The sequence below is a fragment of the Hemicordylus capensis genome, chromosome 1 (assembly GCF_027244095.1).
Source record: "Hemicordylus capensis ecotype Gifberg chromosome 1, rHemCap1.1.pri, whole genome shotgun sequence".
NCBI classification, from domain to species: Eukaryota; Metazoa; Chordata; class Lepidosauria; order Squamata; family Cordylidae; genus Hemicordylus; species Hemicordylus capensis.
This window is the reverse complement of record NC_069657.1, coordinates 296,920,795-296,941,888: the sequence shown is the minus strand read 5'-3', so window position 1 is coordinate 296,941,888 and position 21,094 is coordinate 296,920,795. Positions and strand designations below refer to the sequence as shown.

The following is a 21,094-nucleotide window of genomic DNA, read 5'->3' as shown; positions in this document are numbered from 1 at the left end:
AGTCGGAAGTTTCTAGCCTTAAAAAAATAATCTAGTGATTCTTTTGTACTATTTGAAGTCTCCGTTGTATTATTATCTTATACTGGTTAATATGGAAATATTGGGGTCACATGTATCAGTTTTGAAATAAGTGGATTTTTTCATAGTAACTAGCAATTAGTAATGTTTAAATAGTTAAATAAAATCTTAGTAAATATGGTCTGATCAACCCATCATTTTGATGGAATCTTGTTCCCTGAATATATGTTGTATGTTTGTGATTTGCTGCTGTTCGAAGTACAAGGGAAAAGAGGGTGGTATTAAGTTGTTTTCGTCTTAATACATAATTGTTTGCTTTTAAGGTTCCAGTGCTATATTTCTCCAAAGTTCTCAAGGTTCTAGTTGATCTGCACCTGCTGATTTTAATGGATATGGCATGGTCATAATCCTTTTTATTTAATGATCTAGTTCATATTTTGTGATTATCGATTGAAAAATGTCTTGCACATTGATCTTTAGATTTAATCTTAAGAAGATCGATCCAATTATGGAAGATTACTCAGAACCTGCCCCACTTGCAATTCATGTGTCATCGAAAGAAATCTAATGGTTCCTTTGTGTCTATGGCCAATTGTGTCAGTGCAGTTATGGAGCATGTGCCGTATCCAGGAACTAAAATGCATTAAGCTGCTATTAGCTGAGAATTGCTAGACTGCTGAAGATGCTTGTAGAAATTAGTTCTATTACTGTGGGAATTCTCAACCACTTCTTGTGCACAATCTATGCTACTTTCAAGCTTGCTGTGTTCAAGCTATAAAATAATAATAAAAACACGTCTCCAGCATTACATTTTTGTATTCTTAATATTAACCGCTGAGTAAACTTGCTTTATACTTGATATTTAAAATGTTTGCTTTCTTCCAACTCAGTGATTTATTATATGTAAGAATACACAAATTGCATCAATACTCTATTCATAGTAGACATACTATGCGCCTGATATAAAATTTCAGTGAGTCGGGCCAAACAACATACAACATTAAATATGTCTTTGGAAGACACACTTAATATAGAAATGGTCTTTTTATCTTCAAGACTTAGCTGTGAGGGACCCAGTCCAGCCCCAGTGCCTGCTGTGTCATAGGGATGGGCTTTATTTTCCTCCTGAATAATTTTCACCCCCCAAAATTGCCCCCATAGCAGCAATTTGCCATGAAACGGCAGTTGGGCCTTTGATGACAAAATTGCAAACCCGGTGCATAGTTCCATTGAAAACATTGACAATAAGGTATTTCCCTAAATGAAAAGACATTAAACCCACAATAATCATGTAAACTATGAAGTCAAAACGTGCATCTTCAAGCACCTGGAGATACATGGACACACACAAAGCCACCGCAGTGGGCTGCAGCTCCTGATGTATGTCTGCTTCATGTTCAGAGATGTGCAAGTTCCCTTCACATCTTACATATTTGCCTTGACAAACACCTGCCTGCTCATTCAATCTAGCTGGAGTCAGTAAACTAGTTGCACATAATAACTGGTAACCCAAATATGCATGTGCATCCCCATTACATCAAAAGGCACATTTAGCCAGTTCAATATTACTTGGATGAGCACTGCACTGTGGAGGAATATATAGTTCCAGATGCACTTCCATCTTGGCAAGGTACATGGAAGGCTGCTCACTTGTGTGGTTCTTTCTTGATAGATTTGAGGTGTTGGGCTCCTCCTGGTGACAGTTTTTCTTCAGAATGTACCTTGTGTATCCAGGATGCAATGTAAAGTGTGAAGCAGCTCTTAGCTGTGGAATTGTCTTTTATTTATCTAGTTTATCTGTGTTGCATTGCTCTAGGGAGTGCATTTAATCTCTAGAGCACTTGGACTGGAAGCATAAGTCCGTAATTTGAAATAAGCAGAATATTTACAGTGATCGTGTTGGAGAGGACAAGGATTATCTAGTCCAAACTTCTGCAGCCCATATTCTTGTGTTGTTGTTTTTTAAAAAATTCTTATGGCAGACCTGCTTAGTCAATTATTGTACTTAAAGACTTGAGAAATATGTCCAGTCACTGAGAAAAGAAGAAAGCTTTTGGATTCATCATGGAACCTGGAAAAACTGGCTAATTCATTGCAGAATAATGCATTTTCTAGCCAGTTACACTTTCCCATCAGAATATTAGTTGTATGACTTCACTACTCTGGCTGTTATTCTGATGACTTGCAATGGGAACTGATCTAATCTGAAAAGAATGACTACAATATATGCTCTGAATAGGGAGTGACCTTCACATAACTCTGCACTTGTGCTAAATTCCTTATCAAATAAAAGGGATACATAATATCTGCTTGTACACTTTAAAATGCAATCATATATTTGAATTCAAACCTTTTTTCTTGGTTACAGAATACTCTTAGTATTCATCTTGGATGTTATCAGGGTGCCAAGTTATCCGTGGCCCAGCTGTTGAATACTGTAACTAGCAGAGTCAGCTGTAGCAAATTTGTTGCTGGTCTTGTGGGTGAGAATCACATGATGCTGTATCATTAGTAAACCACAAGCACTTGATGTAAAAACTTACATTTAAGAGTATAAATGGGTTAATATTTTTACTATGCAAGAAAGATTTTGAATTGATGGCTTCAGATCCAAAATCCCTTATGTGAATGTGGTCCTGATCACTTTAAAAATAAAACCCGAGAGGCCTACATTGTACGTCTATGAACACTGTTGAGCATGTATTTTATTGTTACAGCAAATAAATAACTGCCGAGTTAATATGAGATAGTATGGAAGACCTGTGAGTGACTGGAGAAGAGAGTAGGAATGTACATGGAACTGGTATGTCTGGTTCAGTTCGAATTCAAACCGGCCTGGTCCAGTTCCTGTTCTGGCCGAACAGGCCTGGTCCAGTTTGACTACCAAATTGGGCCGGACTGGTTCAGGGCAATGCTGGTAAGCATTACCAAGCAAAGGGGGATTCTCTAGGGGTGGGGTGGGGGTTTCCTTTCTGGTGGTAGTGGGACAGCGGGGACTCCTAAACACCTCTTCAGCCTCCCCAATAGCAGCTGCAGCCTGGTTTGGGCCTCTGGTAACTACTACGAATACGTATATACTGCTCTTCAACCAAAATTATCAAAGTGGTTTACATAGAAAAATAAATACATAAATAAGATGGTCCCCTGTCCCCAAAGGGCTCACAGTCTATCATTAGGTGGATACCAGCAACAGCCACTGGAGCCACTGCTGTGCTGAGGTTGGATAGGGCCAGTTCCTTTCTTGCTGCTGTATTGAGAATCACCACTTTACATGCTTCCTCTTTACTCAGTTAACAGGAGTTGCAAAATGTGAGGAGGCCATTAGAATAGCCCAGGCTATCTAGTCTAATGGTCTCCATGCTTGTGTGGAGGCCCTGCACTCTCTGCAGTTACCAAAGGCCTGACCTGGGCCACAGCTACCTGGCTCCCCCTTTGGTTTGGTTTGAACTCAGACCACTCTAACTGGGCTGGTTCGTGTCCAACTGGGATCTGATTCATAGTTAAGTCACTGAGCTCATTGAATTTGATTAATTGTCTTGATCCTTTTGAAAGTTCTTAGAGAATTTCTAATAAAACTTTATAATGGGAAAATGTGTTATCTCAGCTGATATAATTTTAAATAATTTGAATAAACCACTTTTTCATGCGGGGGATTGTTCCTTTGTTGTTCCTCCTAAATGATCTGAAATGTGTAATGTTGTAGACTTGTAATATTAATTTTGTTGGTGGATTTACACAGAAATTATAGAACAAGGTAACGTGTAAGGCAATGTAACAAAAATCAAGTCTTAAGACATTTGGTTTAAAAATCTCATTTATCTTAGGGAGTATAAAGTATGTAAATTGTTGTCAAATCTCTGCTGAGAAGTATGCATCTGTGAAAATGTGCGGACATGTTTTTTGTTGTGATACTTTATTTGTACCAATTCCCAATTCACACCTTCCATCCATTGCTACCTCTTCCTCCCCTGTTTTCACACACAACACACACATTACTCAGAACTGATTTATGCAGGATGTAGGTTTGGAAGAACACGAATCCTCTAGGGTTGCATGCAACTTAGTGTTTCATTGAATGTATTTATCTATGTACCAGCTCCTTCATGTCCACAGCACATCAGCAGGCTCAGTGTGCTAATGCTGTGTGTGAAGGAGGCTGGTAGATGAATAAAGCATTTTTAAGTGGGACTCCAGACTGCATCAGGCCCTCACCGTCAGCCTGACAGGTGACCTCCTCTGCGCTTCATCCTGCCAAGATAACACAGGCTTTTCCCCACTAGACCATTGTATGCTGCTCTTCATCCAAGGAGCTCAGAGTGGCATACATGCTTTATTTTTATCTTCACAAGAACCCTCTGAGGTAGGTTAGGCTGAGAGATACAGGTCTGACCCGGAGTCACCCAGTGAGTTTCATGGTTGAATGGGGATTTGAATTCTGGTCTTCCTGGTCCTAGTCCAACCACTACATTATGCTGGCTTCAAAGACTTGTTAGCAGTTGGAATGTTCATGAGAATATGTCATGACATCACAACTTTTAATAGCCAATGGTTATTCGTGTGGAAATTTGTGGATTATTTGCTTAAATTTGTCATCCTATTCATATCTCCACAACCAGTGTGTTTAGGATCTTAGCTTCTGCATCATGTCAGCCATAACAGCATATAGCTAAAGTATTATGGTGTCATTTGTTGTTGTTGTCGAATCTGTCACATATTTCTAGTGCTCTATAAAAAGCATAGGTTAGAATCCAGCAAAATTTATTCTTGCCTAAGTCCCATTCTTTAGTTCTCAGAAGGATAGGCCTCACAACTAACTTTTGTTGAATCGTACCCTTCAGCTATACTTTCCTTGCAATTTCTCCAACAATGTTCATTATAGATATTTGTCTGGGTTGTTGACCTAAATGGCTCTCAGAATTAATTCTGTGACTGCAAATGCTCTCACCTTTTACATCCTTTTAATGTAAACAAGAACACCTGGCTAAATCAGTTAATGTGCATAGTATATAGGGGCAAACTTTAATCTTAGTTGGTGCAACTAATTTACTCAAGCTTTAATTGAAGATTAAACTTGCCCCTCATTAATAGCTAGAGCTGATAAAGAAGCAAAGGCTCTGGGATTCCTGTAAGGCTTTCATACCATATTCAGGTATGACTACAGGTGAAACTCGAAAAATTAGAATATCATGCAAAAGTCCATTAATTTCAGTAATGCAAATTAAAAGGTGAAACTGATATATGAGATAGACGCATTACATGCAAAGCGAGATCAGTCAAGCCTTAATTTGTTATAATTGTGATGATCATGGCGTAGAGCTCATGAGAACCCCAAATCCACAATCCCAGAAAATTAGAATATTGTGAAAAGGTTCAACAGTCTAGGCTCCAGGTGTCCCACTCCAATCAGCTAATCAATCCATAACACCTGCAAAGGGTTCCTGAGCCTTTAAATGGTCTCTCAGTCTGGTTCATTAGGAATCACAATCATGGGAAAGACTGCTGACTTGACAGTTGCGCAGAAAACCATCATTGACACCCTCCATAAGGAGGGAAAGCCTCAAAAGGTAATTGCAAAAGAAGTTGGATGTTCCCAAAGTGCTATATCAAAGCACATCAATAGAAAGTTATGTGGAAGGGGAAAGTGTGGAAGAAAAAGGTGCACAAGCAGCAGGGATGACAGCAGCCTGGAGAGGATTGTCAGGAAAAAGCCATTCAAAAGTGTTGGGGACTTTCACAAGGAGTGGACTGAGGCTGGAGTTAGTGCATCAAGAGCCACCACACACAGACGGATCCTGGACATGGGCTTCAAATGTCGTATTCCTCTTGTCAAGCCACTCCTGAACAACAAACAACGTCAGAAGCGTCTTACCTGGGCTCAAGAAAAAAAGAACTGGTCTGTTGCTCAGTGGTCCAAAATCCTCTTTTCTGATGAGAGCAACTTTTGCATCTCATTTGGAAACCAAGGACCTAGAGTCTGGAGGAAGAATGGAGAGGCACACAATGCAAGATTCTTGAAATCCAGTGTGAAGTTTCCACAGTCTGTGTTGATTTGGGGAGCCATGTCATCTGCTGGTGTTGGTCCACTGTGCTTCATTAAGTCCAGGGTCAACGCAGCCGTCTATCAGGAGATTTTGGAGCACTTCATGCTTCCTTCCGCAGACGAGCTGTATGGGGATGCGGACTTCATTTTCCAGCAGGACTTGGCACCTGCCCACACTGCCAAAAGTACCAAAACCTGGTTCAGTGACCATGGGATTACTGTGCTTGATTGGCCAGCAAACTCGCCTGACCTGAACCCCATAGAGAATCTATGGGGCATTGCCAAGAGAAGGATGAGAGACATGAGACCAAACAATGCAGAAGAGCTGAAGGCCGCTATTGAAGCATCCTGGTCTTCCATAACACCTCAGCAGTGCCACAGGCTGATAGCACCCATGCCACGCCGCATTGAGGCAATAATTGCTGCAAAAGGGGCCCAAACCAAGTACTGAATACATATGCATGCTTATACTTTTCAGAGGTCCAATATTGTTCTATTCTTCAATCCTTGTTTTATTGGTTTCATGTAATATTCTAATTTTCTGGGATTGTGGATTTGGGGTTCTCATGAGCTGTACGCCATGATCATCACAATTATAACAAATTAAGGCTTGACTTATCTCGCTTTGCATGTAATGCGTCTATCTCATATATCAGTTTCACCTTTTAATTTGCATTACTGAAATTAATGGAGTTTTGCATGATATTCTAATTTTTTGAGTTTCACCTGTAGACACACCAGTTAAAATGGTGTTTTCTTCCTCCGTAGAGTGATAGATTTTGTTCATTCAAGTGTAAGTCCTCACACTTTTATTTTTCTAAAAATTGCTCCCCTCCTTAATGAATTCTCAGAAAATACCTTCCCCCAAATGGCTTTGGGATATGTATCATGTAGTTTATTTAATCAATTCATCAATCAGTGTGAGTTAGAGAGTCCCTGATTCAGACATCCGCTCAGTCATGACTGGGTAGCCCTAGGCAAACCACTATCTCTCATCCTCAGCCTTCCATCTCTAATATAGATATGATAATATTGACCTATCTTGCTTGGCTGTTGTGAGTACTGAGATAACTGAACTGTTTTGAGCATTTAGGAAAAGCATTGCATGAATACAATTGGTTGCACTTCACTGATCGCATTTCATTAAAAAGTACTTGTCCAGTAGTCCACAATATTCAGTTGAAATATATTATTTTTAATTAAGAATATTTATATGCTACTTTTCACCAGTAAAGTTCTCAAAACGGTGTACATAAAGAATAAGAAGTTGGTTCTCTCTCCCAAAAGGGATAATCTCAAATAGGGGTGTCCACTGATCGTTTGACGTGTTTCGGTCTGAATTCGGACTGGACCGCATCAAAACAACTGGCTCGGTTGAATCGATTGGCTGGGTCAGTTGGTTCAGTGAACCAGCTCAAACCAGTTTGCAATTAAACTGCTTGAATTGGCCCAGTTCATGGTGGCCCGGTTCTGGTACAAACTGGTTCTGCACAGCCCTAATCTCAAACAAAACTCAAGGGAGATACCAGCAATAGCCATTGGAGGGATGATGTGCTGTGGTTGAATAGGGACAAATGCTATTGCCCTGCTAAATGTAAAAGAGCTGCCACTTTGAAAGGCACCTTTGCCCAGTTAGGCAAAGGGGTTTATATAACCATCACTGTTTGCATTATACTGATTTAAAAGTGTTGTGAATCTGTCTCCTCAGGAATAAGAGAATCATTCGATCTTCCAGCACCATCAGTTTCTCACGTCAATAGATTCTTACATTTAGGATGCTGGTATCTGCTGAAGAATGGGGATTCATGACATTTTCTCCTGGCCCCAAACATCTGTTACATTGCACTATTAAGGACAACCAGGGATACCCAACGTTGGTTTGAAGGCGCTTCCCCATTTAAAATGCCAGCAACTTTGCAGTGTTTGTGCATAGCTAAAGTTCCTGAAAACACCGGGAATGGCAGTGTTATGTTGCCTTCCAGACACTTGCACTCAGTTCAGGCATTGAACCATGGTTTAGCTTTACTGTCATGGGCCTTAGACTTTTGTACATAGAGAAGAAATAAATAGATAGATAGATAGATAGATAGATAATTAATAATAAATAAATCTTTATTTGTTAGCCACCCCATAACAAATTGTTCTCTGGGTGGCTCACAGTAGAATGTTAAAACATCCAGTATTATTTATTATTATTTTATTTAGTACACTTATATACTGCCCCATACAAAAATGACCCTGGGTGGTTCACAATATAGAACCATTAAAATATTAACATAATTAAAACAATTAATTAATTAAATTAATTACAATAAAAACTCTAAAGCCAAAGCTTTAAAACTATAAACTAAAAGTCTGACTAAACAAGTATGTTTTTAGGTCTTTCTTAACAAACATTCAGAGAAGGGGAAACCATAATTTCATTAGGAAGCATGTTCTAGAGTCCTGGGGCAACTCTAGAAAAAGCCTGGTCTTGGGTCGCCACCAACCGAGCTGATGGCAACCGCAACCAGACCTCCCCAGATGATCTTAACAGACAGTAGGGTTGATGAAGAAGGCAGCGCCAGGAGTCAAAATCAACTTGATGGCACACTTTATCTTACTAGATTTTTTTGAAATTTGCAGCTTCTGTTCCTGGTTTAGAACAACCATCAGAATTGTATCCAGACATGGCAAATTCTGGGTTGTTCTAACCACACTTGGTAAACAAGTGAGGATATCCGATTGGGTGCAGGTTTGATATCCTGAATTGTTCACAAACTATAGTTAGATTTGCCATGATCAAATGCAAGAACAAATCCTGATACCAGGAATAGAAGCTGCAAAGATTTCTTTTCTCCTGTTCTCAAAGGCGAACAAAAAGCATGAGAGTCCAGGTTCATGACAGTAGCACTAAACCACAGTTTAATCGTTGTTTAGCTTAATGTCTGAATCTGGCCTTGGAGTGCTTAGACTAGAAGTTTTGAGTGCTACTATCTTAGCCACAGCTGTTTTAAAAAGGTATTGAAGTGGATCCTGCCAGTTCCTTTTCCAGTGGCAGGTGGATTGTGGGAGAGCAGTAAATGACCCTCAGTTGAGGCTTGTTGTAACTCCTCTTGCTCTGTCCTGTCCTGGTTACCTCTTTCTCCCTTAGTGTACCCAGCCATGGCATTAACCCCTTGCGTGAGGGCTGATCATTTGCCCAGTTTCTCAACCCAGCAAGTGACCAGCAAGAGGTTTAATATCTCAACTGGGCATGAGGAGGGAGAATGAGGCAGACAGGAAAGGGTGAGAGGAGTGAGAACAAGCCTCACCTGAGGTTCATTTACCTCCCTACCCTGGTCCACCTGAACCAACCGACACAGTCCTTTTCATTTCTGTTGTGGCAAGTAGATATGTTCCTCAGAACACAGAATTACAAGGTACCAGAGACAGAAATGACCTCTTTAATGATCCTGTCCATTCCACTGTCATCTTGGATTTCATTTCCAAAATAATGTACACTTTGTCTACATTAGTTTCATGATAGGCTAGAAAAGCTGTTGGACAATACTTCCCAATTAGTACCAGCAGAAGAAAAAGCTGATAACTGGCAAAGACCCTAGGACAGTGACAAATATTAGAACAGTTCTTTTGCATAATTTTAATTTTGTAATGTGCACTTGGCCCAGTGCAACTCACAGTTGTGGCCCTGAATGAGCATCCAAGTGGCCAGCTGCCCTTTCGCCACATGAGGCGCTCTCATTCTCTCTCCCTGCTCTTCTCCACTCAGAGGACTCAGATTCGTTAAGAGGAAAAATCAGACCTGTATAAACATACAGTTCAGTCCATGGCAGTAACAGTAGGGAGGGGAAAACATGGAGCAGGGAGAAGCAGTGGCAGTGCAGATGAGTAGAGCAAGTACCTGCAAAATAATTATTTGCATGATTGCTTGATTGAACAAGAAAGAGCCTTCTGTATTTTAGGCATTGAAGGGAGCCCTTAATTATATTTCCCAGTGTCTAACTAGTACTTCGATGAATGGTTCTTCTTGTGCAAGAGGGGAAAGGGGCTAATCTTTCCAATTCCCCCTTCCTTCTGCTCCCCCCGCACTCCTGAAAATCTGCTTCTGAGTGCCCCAAACTCCTCGAGGTCTGCAGATGTATGGGAGAATACGGCGAAAACAACAAACAACCCACCCTTCTTCCTTTGTACAAACAGAGCTTTTGTTAAATCCCAATTAGAAGTACTAATTGGGATTTAACCCACAGAAAGTCACAAGGAAAATGTCTTTTTTCTCATGATACCACATGGATTTTTTTTTAACACAACTTGAAAAAAAAGTGGATGGATACTAATTTATTGCTTGATTCTTAGATGGGGGGCCTACGTTTTTAATGTGGGTTGAACACTTGAAAAATGGGAAGATGTGATTAATTTAAGTAAAGACCTCTATTCATTCATTCATTCATTCATTCATTCATTCATTCAATTTCTATACCACCTTTCAAAAAATGGCTCAGGGCGGTTTACACAGAGAAATAACAAATAAATAAGATGGCTCCCTGTCCCCAAAGGGTTCACAATCTAAAAATAAACTGAGATACACACCAGCAAGAGTCACTGGAGGTACTGTGCTGGGGGTGGATAGGGCCAGTTACTCTCCCCCTGCTAAATAAAGAGAATCACCATGTTAAAAGGTGCCTCTTTGCCAAGTTAGCAGGGGTAACTTGGTATATGGCATAATATGTGTGATGGAAGAACTGATGAGGACTCCGCCTAAGCAAACTCAAGTGCAACTAACATTATAAATGATTTTCATATTCATTATTCAGATATTTTTATCATAGAAATGGGGCTTCTTATTTCCAAGTGTATTTGCTGCATCTTCTATCCAAAGGTAGTGTATGTGATGCATGAGAGACCTACATAAAGGGAGAATGAAATCAAGTTTCTTGAGTCCTTTTCAAACTTTGGTGGTTTGAATGTTTGATGCTGTATTTCGTGTAAGTGAATAGACACATTGATGTTTGTAACTGTCAAATATTGTGGTTCAAACTGAAGATATCCAGATACAATGTGCTTGTTGTTCTTAAAAGCTTCTCAGACAAAGTCATTAAGATCAGATGAATTGGTTTATTAATGCTCAAATGATGCATTGCACAGATAAAAGTGGTCACATGACATTACAATGCAGTTTGTTAGATAGGAAGTCTAGGCAAGTACAGCAAAATTAATTTTAAAAATGGTTTTCAAGCTATTCAGGGAAAAGTCTCCTTAAAAATTATTATTTTAAAACAGGTTTTTGGGGAAAGTTCAGTTTATTTTAGGACTATTATTCAGTGGCCGATAGTTTTCTCTCACCATAATTTTAATACAGATTCTTACTGAATTTTTGATGTGCTCAGTGGATCCAGGTCTATGTGATAGCAAGCTGAGCTGTGGTAACTCGGAAATCCAGAAAAGTGGAGAGGACATAATGTTGAGCTGAATTATGATCTAGTGCGTACATAATGTTTTTTGATCTCTTAACTCTGGTTAAGGCATTAAGAGAGTTCATGTGACCTTATACACTCCCTCCCTCCTCCTCACTCCCAAGAATTCCTCCTTCCTTCATTTCCAACATTAATAATGCAAGATTGTTACCTTTGTATTAATTCTCATGTTAACCATAGAGTTAGTTTTTAAATTAGGATTTCCAAACCCTGGTTAAAGGTAGCTATGGTTAGCAAATGTAACACAGTACCATAATTAATGCTCGAAAAGAAAGGAACGGGTGGGTGGGTGAAGGAATGTGTGAGCCCAGGAGGCATTCCTGCTCCCTTAACAGAGGTTCAGACATTGGGAAACATGTTTTCACTTCACTTTAATAAAGTCTAGCTGTCCCATTGTCTTTAATGAATAGCTTTAGAATTTAAGTAACTATTTAATATTCAGTATTATGCTGAAAGTTAAAAATGTGGGTTAACTGCATTAAATCCAACTGATATCAAGGGGAGAGTTAAGGATCTGCATCTTGCTCTCTCTCATGCACATGCACATCACACAAACACATGCATATGCTCAAATTCATACATCAGGAAGCTTAACATAGGAAGGCTTATCTTTGGACAGATCAAAGGATTTTCAGTAGTGCCTGTGGTTACTCATATGCGTTTAAGGCAGGAACTTCAAACTTTGGATCTCCAGGTGTTTTGGGGATCACAACTGCTGTCATCTCAGCAGCAATGGCCATACTCCTGTTTCAAGGAAAAAGCCATAGAGCATAGTATATGCATATAATGTACTTAGTGAGCTTGCTTTCTTATGCACAGCTGTTTAGAAGAACAAAGTTCTGCAAATGTTGGATATGAATGCAGCCTTATTGCATGCCTGAAATATTTCTTGAAAGACAACGCCTTGATTTCTGCCTTTGGAGTAAATTTTCCATGTAATGAATAATTGCAATCAGCTTTTAAAAAGGGGAAGTAAGCGATGTATGCACCTCAAAATATAGTTTAGATATTTAAGAATTATATTTTACGATGTCTTAACCATGTAATCTGTAGTGTTAAATAGGATACAATTAATCTTTTAAGCACTGCTACTGTGCTTCTTTCATTAGCTTGACACACATCTTGTCTGTAAAAGCAGTACAACTGAAGTTGTGTTGTGGTGTAGCTTGCCAGTCTGCATGCAAGAGCCTCTTCAAACCTCCTTAATTCCACTGATACACTGCAGATAATTTTATTTATTTATTTATTTGAGTTCTGCCCTTCCAAAAATGGCTCAGAGCAGTTTACACAGAGAATTAATAAATAAATAAGATGGATCCCTGTCTCCAAAGGGCTCACAATCTAAAAAGAAACATAAGATAGAAACCAGCAACAGTCACTGGAGGTACTGTGCTGGGTTGGATAGGGCCAGTTACTCTCCCCCTGCTAAAAGAGAATCACCACGCTAAAAGGTGCCTCTTTGCCAAGTTAGCAGGGGTCTACAAGATAATATTGTAGGGTTAGAAGTGTGTGTGTATGTGTGTATTTTGTAGTAGCATGATAGACATGACCAACTTAAAGTCATGCAGTACAATCTATTATATTAATTCTCCTGGGTGTGCCTTGGAACGTGTGTTTAGAGCCCAGCTGATTGGCTGGGCAGCGGACGTGCCTGATTGGCTGAGGCGCACCCAGGAGGATTGGTTGCTGTTGCCGCGGCCCAGCTGTGGAGGTCAGAAGTGGTGGGACTGGCCGAGCCGTGAGGCTAGGCCCAGGAGTGGGGAAAGAAAGTGGGGTGGGGGGCAGAAGTGGCAGTGGGGAGAGGTGGCTGGGCCTGGAAGCAGAGACTGGGGCAGAAGAGGGGGGAGAAGTAACCGCTGGCTCCAAAGAGTGCACAGATGCTCTGTGCGAGGTCGGCTAGTTACAATTATATTATTTACAAGGATTCTAATTATATTACTTACTTTTGCTTGACTACTTAAAACTAATAATAATAATAATAATCTGAAAACGGAAATGAAATCTATCTAAAAACTCTGATAATTGTGACATAAGAACAGCCCTGCTGGATCAGGCCCAAGGCCCATCTAATCCAGCATCCTGTTGCGCACAGTGGCCCACCAGATGCCGCTGGAAGCCACAGACAGGAGTTGAGGGCATGCCTCTCTCCTGCTGTTACTGCCCTGCAACTGGTACTCAGAGGCATCCTGCCTTTGAGGCTGGAGGTGGCCTATAGCCCTCCAACTAGTAGCCGTTGATAGACCTCTCCTTCATGAACTTATCCAAACCCCTCTTAAAGCCATCCAGGTTGTTGGCTATCATCACATCTTGTGGCAGAGAATTCCACAAGTAAACATAAAACAACAATAATAACAATTAATAATTTGAAGCTTAAGTTTTTTCCAGCTGATTCAGGTAATAAGGAAAGTAGAATCTTACATCCAAAACCAAAACCTATACCACCTCTATTAAGACATAGCTCTCACTGCTACCTTTATATTTTGTTTTTAGTTCTCTGGAGATAAGTGCTAATAACAGGTAAGTTAGCCATCCTCAGAATCAACATGGGCACTTTCCAAAAGTAGACTAACACTACTTAGAATATGTGGTCGTGGAATATCCACTCTCTTGTTTGCTTCTTATTCCCCTCCTTTTCTGGGGCCTCTAATCTCATCTTCCTTATCTTGTGCAGATAGCATGGATTCCCAGTCTTGTCATAACAGATCAGGCCAATCAAATATTTTAGCCATTTTGTATCATGTGGTCTTAGAAATAGGACAGGTTTTTATGAAGTGTTCAACTGTTTGCTGAGTACTGGTTTGGATCACTATTTCCTGACACTTTGTCCTTACACATTTGTCGCTGTAATTCTGAAATTCAAGGTGTTACTATTTCCAAGCTAAACATTTGGATGGTACATCTTCACATCACATAATGTAAAGGGCATTCTTTTATCATTGAAATATTCCAGGGAACATTTTGATTCCTGTAAATATTGTGATAGGGTACTCCTACATTGCTTCACCACCGCTTTATCAGCCAAGAAGAAAATTACACACCAGAATCCATTCATAAAAGTCTCTCCATACGATACTTATCAGTTTCTTGCCTCCTTTAACCTACCCAGGACTTCAATCAGTTTCTTAACCATACCATAGAGAGGCTGTAAATAAAAAGGACTGGAATTCTTAGTTCCAGTGACATGCTGTAACTTTTGTCTCTTTTCTCCCACCATAATTCCCCCCATGTATTTGTTCTTCCAACTTTTCCCAACAGCTCTCAACCAAAAGGTAATATGTTTCTCCCCTTGGATCACACACTTCAATTGTGCTAATTTGACGCAAGTCTCCTTGTAGGATTAGTACTCCCTTCTGGACGAACCTCTCCACTTGGAACTCTTGTGTTATTAGCCCATTCCCTACCGAATATAACATCTGCGTCTAAGTCAATGAAAATAACTCTTGTGACAGTGGTCCAGTGACACTTGCAGATATAATTTGTACATAGAACTCTCTTCTCTTCATGGGATTTCCCTCAGTGGAGGGGGAGGCTCCATGTGTGCAAATAAATTAATGAACATGGTAGATCTGCTAATTGATATGTTTGTCAACCTTGCTGATTGAAGCAGTACTCTGAGATATGTCTACTTACAAGTAAATACTCCAGCCTGCCCTTTGTAGCAGCAAACTTACAATATTCCTTGGCATGTTCAGACTTCATTAAGAAGCCTGCAGGCAAAATTACCCCTTTATTGAGATGCTTTTCACCACAAAACCTGGAACTGGAACACTAAACTGGAGCGTCAGCCTAGATAAGGAATGATTGCACACAGTTTTCTTCAAACATAACCTGGAAAAGTGTGGATTCAAGCACACACTGTTAAAACCAAGAAGGCCAACTGTTGCATATTTCACTGCAATTAATTTGGTCACCATGTAATAACTTGATAGGTTCGTTTCTCCTGTATTCAGGGCTAGCACTAGTATATGGGGGGCCCTAGAGCAAAGGCTTGTTCTGGGTCCCACTCCACTCCAATGGTGTCCAACTGGATGGGAAAGGTAAAAGAGAAGTGGATGTACACGCTCTGTCTGCCCCCATTTACCTTTCCCTGGTGGTCAAGCACTATCAGAGAGGAAAGGGGAGCCAACAAACACTCCTGTTTCAGCACCACCACAAGGGCAGCAGCATTGAAGGAGGAACATCTGGTGTCCACCACCACCTGGTAAGCCTCCTCATTGGGTCCTGGCTTACTGGGCAGTGGTGGGTGGCAGCAATGGATGCTCCTCCCAGCATTGGTGCCATTTTAAATATTCCATGTTCCTCCCCCTGCATTGTGGGGGCAGTGCATAGAAAATTTCAATTGAGCCCCTGCTGAGAGAATGAGCATCCTCTGATGCTGCTACTCACCATCATCAGGTAAGCCAGGGCCCAGTGAGGATCTTTACTGGGCAGTGGTGGGCAGCAGCAGCTGATGTTCAGGGGACAGTTGAGTTATGAGTGGGCCCTTCAGTGGGCATGAGCCCCTGGTCCTGCACTCAACCAGGCTGACCCTGACTGTATTTCAGAACAAATATAGCTTATGCATGGAAGCAATTAAAATGTTTCATTTTATCATGCTAATCTGAATAGATGAACAAAAAGCTGATCTGGGTGTTTTTAGTGGGTCAGAAGTTTCATTGCTGTAACATGAAATTACAGTACCTTGTTATCGGCCAGTTGTGACATCTTATACCACTTGGGTCTAAAAAGAGTAGTGTTTTGTGACCTGCAGTATTAGGAGCAGGTATACAAAATGTGTTTGTATACATGTGCTATCATTTACCAGACATACAAAAGCAAGGCAGATCCTCATATGAGTAGGCAGTGTTCTTCAGTGCAAGGCCCGGGAGCCAGTGGCAGCTCATAGCCTAAGTCCAGCTTCATGGATAATTGTTTATAAGGCCTGTGTGAAGCTTTGGCCAAAGCCCAATGCTGCACATAGTCTCCCTGGCATTGTGCAGAGGCAACCATCCCCACCATGCAGTGCTGCACGTTGCCTAGCACCAGTGGGGCCCTTCTGAGAAAACTAGGTCCTCTTGAGCCCCAGTGCCATCTTGGAAGGTGCACACGGAGGGCTGGGAAGCGTAATCCTTCCCAGCAATTCCCCATAGGGCTACACTCCCCAGTGCTCTGTGTCTACCTTCCAAGATGTCATTGGTTCTCAACTGGACTCAAGTTCTCTTAAAAAACACGTTTAAGTTTCTCTTTGGCACTAGGAAAAACTCAGCACTGTGCAGTGGTCAGCAGCACAGTGGGAAATGATTCTCGCCTTGACGGTGTTTTGTCAAAGTGGCCCCCACTTGAAAAATCATGAAAATCTAGGTCATTGAATATGCAGGAGATGAAAGATGGTTAGGTCAATAACAGAACTGAGTATTCTTCCATTCCCACGACCCTCTTTTGCACTGCCATGGTTACATCCCCAATGAACACTTTTGCTGTGATAACTCTTTAAAGAGCAAAAATAGCTAAATCATGACAAATGCATATAACATAAATAACTCTGAAAAATAATAACCCACCTCTCAAAGCTCTGTGACTGACAATTCTAATGAAACAAATGGCAGATGAGTCTATTTTCAGGCAGAACTCCCACTGACTTCAGTGACAGTAACTGCAATATAGGATTGCAGGATTAGTGTTCAGATTCTTCTGTTGTTGAACAATCTCATACTGGAGATCATGATTCATCATACTAAAAATGAGAAAGCATAACACAGACTCATCTGTGAAGATAGCTTGGTAGGATTAGAGTTAGGAATGCCCAGGAAAAACAAAACGACCCACACAGCTAAGGAAATTCTTTCCCCTCCATTTCACCTGAGGCTTAATATTGCAAAATTTGGGGGGAGGGGCTTTTTTGATGACGATGATGAATATTTATATACCGCTTTTCAACAGAGGTTTCCAAAGCGGAAGTTCCCAAAGATATAAATAAATAAATATGATTGCTCCCTGTCCCCAAACGGCTCACAATCTAAAAAAGAAACGTAAGACAGATACCAGCAACAGCCGCTGGAGGGATACTGTGCTGAAGATGGATAAGACCAGTTGCTCTTCCCCTGCTAAATAAAGAGAATAACCACCTTTAAAACGTGCTCTTTTGGTCTGTTATTTCATTCATTCATTCATTTGATTTATATACCTCACCTCCAAAATGGCTCAGGGCAGTTTACTACAGGATAAAAACAATTAAAATCAGTTAATTAAAACCAAAATGATAAAAACAGAATAAAACCAATTAAACATTCAAACAGCTAAAAACCTTGGAAAACCAGGGCAACCATTAAAAACAATTTAAAACAGTTAACAGTAGGTTTAAAACCCTGGAAGGCCAGGCCAAACAGATAGGTTTTAAGGGCTGTCTTGAAAGACAGTAATGAACTCAAATTACGGATTTCTGCTGGGAGTGCATTCCACAGCCCAGGAGCAGCTACAGAGAAGTCCCGCCTCTGAACCGGTGGTAACTGGAGACAGACCTCCTCAGATGACCTTAACGTGCGGTGGGGATCATGCAGAAGAAGGTGCTCTCTAAGATAACTCAGACCTAAGCCGTTCAGGGTTTTAAAGGTAATAACCAGCACTTTGTATTTTGCCCAGAAACATATTGGCAGCCAGTGTAACTGTTTCAAGACAGGCATAATATGATCTCTCTGGGTTGTCCCAGAGACCAATCTGGCTGCCGCATTTTGAACTAACTGAAGTTTCCGAACTATGTACAAAGGCAGCCACACGTAGAGCGCATTGCAATTGTCAAATCTTCTGTTAGTAGGGGATATTTTGAAACAGGCCACCAGCCTCGTAAATCATACAGTTGAAGAGCTGGAAGGGGCCTGATCATATGCTTTCACAGTTTCCTGTTTAGAGCAGGGATTGGATTGGATTGATTGACTGATCAAGTGCAATCAAGTCGGTGTTGTCTCTTAGTGACCACATAGGTAGATTCTTTCCAGGATGATCTGTCTTCAACTTGGCCTTTAAGGTCTCTCAGTGGTGCATTCATTGTTTTCATAATCAATTCCATCTGCCTTGCTGCTGGTTGTCTTCTTCTTCTTCTCTTTCCTTCATCTTTTCCCAGCCCTATGGACTTCTCAAGGGAGCTGGGTCTTCGCATAATGTGTCCGAGGTATGATAGTTTGAGCCTGGTCATTTGTGCCTTGAGTGAAAATTCTGAATTGATTTGTTCTATGATCCATTTGTCTTCCTGGCTGTCCATGGCATCCTCAAAAGTCCTCTCCGAGCTGGAGAACTTGAGCTAAGTTCAAAAGCGTCAATACTTTTTCTATCTTGCTTCTTCAAAGTCCAGCTTTCGCATCCATAAAGTGCCATGGGAAAAACCATTGCAGGAACTATTCTAATCTTTGTAGCTATAGACACGCCACAGCATCTAAATATCCTTTCCAAGGCCTTCATTGCAACCCTACCAAGTGCTAGTGCTAAAGATTGGATTAGGAGACCTCTAAGGTCCATTGTAGCTCTAAAAGTCTATATTTCTGTAAGAGGCTGGTGTCCTGTAGGATATGGATTCCAGGTATTGACCATTTAGTTAGCATCTGGATCATAATAGGATTTATTTAATCCGTCTGCTGCAATGTACCAACCAACATGTCCCTATTTTCCCATTCAGGTGAATGGGAAAATAGGGATATGTTGTCAGTTAGTATGCTGCAATTGTCCTGGCAACAGTGTTTCTAATGGCCTTTGTAATGCTTAAGAAAATGGAAAACATTCACATGAAACCATCAGATAGATTTATTCTGGCTACCTCACAGGCTAGGTAGAGTTCAAGATTCTTCTAACCCTTGTAATAAGATGTTGGTCTACAACAGAGAAGTGTTAATTTTATTGGCAAGAAAATAGTTTCCCCCAAACTGATACTGAGCTATTCTTTAAGAGAAGGGAAAATTAAACATCAAAGGCCCTGGATTAGTTATACCAAACCTTATCCTTATCACCTGTCAAATAGACAAAATTGTGCTATAAAACTTTCATTGTGATACTGCTTTTGGCTGTTTCTTTTGGCTTCTGGCTATTTCTGCTTGATCTGTCTTTTGCTGCCTTGGACCTTGAGCTTTTTTTAGATTGTGAGCCCTTTGGGGACAGGGATCCATCTTACTTATTTATTATTTCTCTGTGTAAACTGCCCTGAGCCATTTTTTGGAAGGGCAGTATAGAAATAAAATAAATAAAATAAAATAAATTGAGCCCTGCTTGGTTCGTTTGAGATCCAGTATCTCTAGCTAGCCTCATATTTTCCAATGCTTTGTTCAGATTGACATTTGTACCTTGACCTCCTCAAGCATGGCGATCGATTCTGAAATATTCTCCCAGGACCTGGGCTTGAGAAAGCTTGTTCAACTGCAGCTGCTTTTTAGAGCCATTGGTAATGGCATCAAGGAATCTGTGAGTGTGTGTCAGTAATCATGTTCAGTCAGTTGCTTTGTGCTTTTGTAACCTTGAGCTTTTTAGGAACATGAAACCACTTACTTCTACAGAAGTCCCAGTGATTTCAGTTCTACTTCTCCAAGTGTTTTAAGGATATAGTGGCTTTACTCTGGCCTTCAGCAAGATACTTGCATTCAGCAAGATTTGCCTGAGTGCTGTCTGTTGCTTTTATTATGGCATAAGTAACAGGCAGAATGCTGAAGCCAGTAGGGATGGTCTAGTAAGGTCATCTCTCGCATGCCAGTAGCACTTGCCCATTGCTAGCCATGGAAAGAGAAAGAGTCCCTACAGTAAATTCTGCACGTCCTAGTTGATAGTAGGAGTCCTGTGTGCATGCCACATTCTGTATTGCAAGTACTGTGGGATTACAATCATATGTTGAATGGGTAATTGTTACTTTATGCATCAGGAGCTTCTTTATACATTGTTAAAGATGACATTAGCATGTTGAAAACAATGCTTAGCTTATGTTTTGACATTTAGAGTATGAAGCTGAAACATTTTTTTAAAACATGGTAACCATGTAATGCTCAGGAGTTCTTAAGGAATGTAATTTTTGTTGCATTAGATTAGCTTTGTCTATCTCTTTACATTGGCTTGCTTTAAAAATCTTAAGTAAAATAGTGCCATATTTCTTTTTTCATGTAACCTACTCTGTTGGGATTTGGTAGTCTTCTTATTTAAAATATTTGTATATTGTATGTTCTGGATAATGCACACACAAAATATTGTAGAACTCTTAATTTAATTTTACATTTTGTATGGGATTCTGCTTAGTATAGGAACTGTGGCCATTTGTGTGTATGTTTCTATCCCAGCAAGCTGAATATTTCAAGCCTTAGGTAACTAATAAAAGACTTTTAAAACACATTTTTGAGGCAGAATCTTTTCTTGTAGCCTAAATTCTGTCCTTTCTACAGGAAATAAGAAGTTCCTAGATTTTGTAGTAAAACAAAACAAAATCCCCCGTTGCTTTCTTCTCAGACTGCTGGAACTGGAATGGTGAAAGAATATGGATATCATTTAGGATGATATCTGTCCATAAGGATTTAAGCAATCCTCCTGAGGAGCCTTGATGAAATTAAATAATCTACTAATCACTTTGAAGCCAAAGTTGTGT

General features: G+C 40.4%; 1 protein-coding gene across 31 annotated transcripts in view; it reads left to right on the top strand.

Annotated features, from left to right (window-relative positions):
- Positions 1–21,094, top strand: part of DST (dystonin) — a 488,434-nt gene that overhangs the window by 77,306 nt on the left and 390,034 nt on the right. The window lies entirely within an intron of this gene.